Below are 4,736 nucleotides of genomic sequence, written 5' to 3' on the forward strand. Positions count from 1 at the left end.
ACGGGCCTGCCTTTGGGAATAGGAAAATAATGAGCCAATATGAATCAGTCAAATCTAAGTAAAAATCCAAAAATTCTGAAAAATTAAAGATTTGGCTATTTTTATAAAGTATAATATTACAATCCTCTCTGCCATATTATTGTCTTATAGAAGCATTTTTCAAAAAGCGCGCTTATTAATATAATTAAAACTGTGAAAATCTTTTCAATAATGCATTGAAAATATATTTTGTATTTTGTGATTTTCAGTTGAAAACCGTTTTCATATTTCTATTATAGCTGCCTTATTATAATTAATAATATTTAATACTTTATTGATAATGACTTATTAATAATACAAATAGAGTTCGTCTATCGTTCTATCAAGCAAAAAAAATTTGCTATTATTTTCATCACAATTGTTAACTCTGATGGTACTTCGTTCGAAAAATAATATTAACAACTACTTACATTTATTGATATTATATATATATTATATATATATATATATTAAATTAATAATATTTTATATATATAATTAAATTCTATATAATATGTTAAAAGCAATTCGGTAGTCGAAATTTAAAAATCGTGTTCAATAAATGAGTGAAAGGGCGGGGTTTAATTTTCTGACTTTAATTTTTCGTAGCATAAAATTCCGTCTTCTCGGCAAAAAATATCTAAAAATATCAGTCTTTTCTCGCAAACATAATAATTGAGTAGTTTTACAAATTCAAAAATTTAAATAATTCTAAAATTCATTCTTTACATATTTAAAATATAAGAAGTGCTTTTATGAAAAGTAAAAAAAATTATAAGTATAAAATTAGAAATTTAATGCCCTCGTTAAATGCATTTCAAATTAAAAAAAAAAAAAATCTACATGTGGTACATTATTATTGAATACTAACTTGTTGATAAGAGAATTATAAAAGAATGCTTCGACTATATTTTTTATATTATTAAATTAAGCAAACGGATATAAATTAATATTATATTTGCCGAGATCATATAGTATAGATTCATTGCATTTCTCTTTTTTTAATAATAAAGAAAACAGTAATAGGAAATTATTTTTTGGGAAAATTATAAATATTTTAATTAACAAATACTATGATAAAGATCGTAAAATTGTTCGGATTTCAGTAAAAATCCCTTTACCAAAACCCGGTGATTTTATTCTTAAGACCTATTTGACCTTATAGGATTTACTTTAAAATAAATTTAGTTTATAAATATGATTTATGAACTTATATAAAAATGATCGTATTTGAAATATTGGTTTGATGCATTTTATTCAAGAAAAAATAATATTTGGACCCCAGAAGGAAGCAAAAAAATATGTGGCGAGACAGGTATTAAACGCATACATGCAGGATTCGGGTGGAATTTTACCTACGGATACATACACAAATACAAATTGACGTTGAGAACCTTGACAATTTGGCTTTCGAATTTTGGGATGAATGTAATAAAAAGGCAAACCAAAACTGAGTTTAAATAACTGTATTTAAAATAAAGGTACACCGGTAAAATAGAGGAAATATAAAATAATAGAATTTATAATTTAATTGAAAGGCGCATATAAATGTAAATTTAAAATATAAATGTTTTATAAAAGTGATGAACTCTGAAGATGAAATATTGTTTTCGAACCTATGTATATAAATTGGTATAAATTTGGATCGATAAAAGTTTTCTTCTGCTTATCCTACATCTCCCTCTCGCTATGAAATCTTTCTCTTTTTCACGAAATAATAGCAGGAGAAAAAGCCAAGTAATGATTGTCTACCATCACAAATATAAGAATCTATAATGATGCACTTATTAAATTCCGCTTGCGTTCTTCATAATCATAGTGAATTTGTTTTTATAATCGTAATATTATTATTTAATTTTAATTACTACTAGTTATTAATTTTAAAATGAATTTATAAAAATATTGGCAAACATAGGCGATTTAAAAATTATCACAACATTGTTTTTTATATATAACAACCTGCCGTGAATGATATAATTTAAAATTCATAAATAAAGACAATTTCAAATATCAATTATTATTTATATTAATTTTGATTAGTCGGTGCAAGTATTCAAATTCATTTAAAAAATATGCCGGGTTGCATTTATCTTCCTTACTGATATGCATAACTTTACTATACGAATGACATTTTTTTAGGATCGATTTACACATGTAAACAAATCTAAATAAATAAACATCTCCCATCCAAATACACAAAAACATCTAATTACATGTATATTAATACTTACATAAATAACACTGAAGTAATTTTACAACAACACCAATAATCTTCTATATATTATTTGAAAATCGTTAATATAAAATTTCAACTCACTATCCGAAGGGCATAAATTTACTGATTCAAACATGATTCTATAGAATGACGCTAAATAACGCATGAAAATATACCCCCACCCGGTTCGAATTTGGCTTATTTGTGTGCGTTAGCAAGGAACAAACTTGAAGGATTCTGCAAGTTTTTAATTTCATACATTGTTGTAAAACTTTTGAATACACAATCTTTGCACGAGAGGTAGAAATCGTATATTAAAATGGTAATAAAAATTGAAAATATGGAAAGATATATTTGTTAAGTATTTTTTTCTGAGCATTTTATATTTTTATAATTTTTATTTTTCAATATTTATTTATTCAGTATATGTAATAATATTGAAATATTATACATATTTTTTTCAAAGTTTTTATTATTATTATTTTTATTAATTTTCATAAATTTGTAGAAAATATACGATGCACTGTATACCTGTTCAAAGTGTGCAGATTTTTTTTTAAAAAAAGCAATCAATTTTGTTAAAGTCATTTTTTTATGATTTATTCAAACAGGAGTACACAGAGAAAAATAATAGTAATTTTAAAAATTAGCAGTTCTTAAAGTGGGGGTTCTCAAAAAATTTACTAGTGTTCATGCCCACGATTGAAACCCTCCTATAAATCCGAAATGGAAAAAAAGAAAATATTGTTAATCTAGAATGATGTCACTATGGCATATTTTATTTATTTATTTATTTATTTGATATAATTCATGCATACTGTATCTCAGTCAGACAATTGTTCTGGTTCGAGAGATCACAGCAATTATAACAAAAAAAAATCTAAATTTTATGTAACAAAATTACATTACAAGGCATCTATATATTTTCACTTATTACTATTATATACACATATATACACAGAACGCTTGTGCACATACATACGTAATTGTAATTAATATTAATATTAATATTTAACAGAGCAGAAGTAATATAGTATTTAAAATAAGAAATTTTATCTCATTTATTTCATTTTTATCTTATGTAATTTTTCAATTTAATTTTGAATTTGTTCAGGTCCGTCATTGTCAGTTCGCCCGGTAGTTTATTGTAAAGGCTGCTTGCACTTCTCAGAGGACTTGCAAGTCCTTTACTAGTTTTTGCATGTTTCATGTGAAAGTTTCGGTTTTGTCTCGTTTATCATATACCAGGATTGAGTTACAAAAAAACAATCATTTTTCTCGCTACTTTTTGAGTTTCTCGAATCATTTAAAAATAGTAACAATTAAAATTTGGAGATAAAGCTAGTATATGCTTGAGAGAAGTCTATAAAAAAGATTCTATGAAAATTTCAAGTAAATCGGTCTTTTTCGTAGATCTCAAGATATCGTGGGCATAATATTGAAGAATACAGTTTAGAGAAAAGCACTTAGTTTAAAGTTTTGCAAACAGAAGAGGATTATCATGGTTAAACAGCTGTATCTACGAAAATAATTTAGATTTAAAAAATCCTTTCGTACACATATTATTAAAATGTGGCGAGCATAGCTCACATGGTAGGGTGCTCGATTCACACTTCAGAGATTTTTGGATCGAATCCTGTCATTGACTTAGAATTTATGCAAAAAAATTGTAGTTAATTTGAAATTAAATGAAAATTGTATTTGTTAAGTAGAAATTGAATAAAAAATAGGAAAAATAGGAATTACAGAATTCGAACAGCTGAATTGTATTAGGAGTAAGAAGAAAAAGTTTCAGAATTTGCTGAGATTAAAAAGAAGAATGAAGAAGAAAAAAAATGGAATGAAAATAGAAGTTGAATAGAATTAGAAATTTGATAGAAAAAAAAGCAAAAATTGAAGAAATTAAAAAGAAGAAGAATATATTCTATATTCTTATAGATTTATATATATAGATTAAATATGATATAAAAATTGGTATAGAGTGTAAATAAATAAAAATGTTGTAGGTGGCTAAATGCTCAGAGTAAGCGAGGCCAAATAGAAATTTAAAAAAAACAACATATTATTAAATAGAAGAACTTTGAAAATATGAAAAAAAGGAAAATCGATTTTTTTTAATATCTACCCTATAATTTACATGGAGTTACACTCCACTTAAGGGAACGGCACAAATTCACAAATAGTATATAAAGTTATTAATTAATCATTTTTTTTAATTTCAATAAGTATTACAACTGTTAAATTATTAACATCTAGTAATATTGTTAAATAATATAAATTTAAATAAATAAAAGTGCAAAGGATAAAATTTACATGAAAATAATATCCGTAATATGATTTGATATAAAATATAAGCAAATACTAATAAAAATAAAATTAATAAATAATATAAATAAAATAATAATTAATTTAATTAATTAATTTCATTAATATAAAAAATTAATAAATAATTAATTTTTTTTATTAATAAGTAATAAATATTTATCATCCACCGTAGTACAGA

Source organism: Ctenocephalides felis, unplaced genomic scaffold, assembly GCF_003426905.1.
Source record: "Ctenocephalides felis isolate EL2017-DRISC unplaced genomic scaffold, ASM342690v1 CF-g0.4_SCAFFOLD_03571, whole genome shotgun sequence".
Lineage (NCBI taxonomy): Eukaryota > Metazoa > Arthropoda > Insecta > Siphonaptera > Pulicidae > Ctenocephalides > Ctenocephalides felis.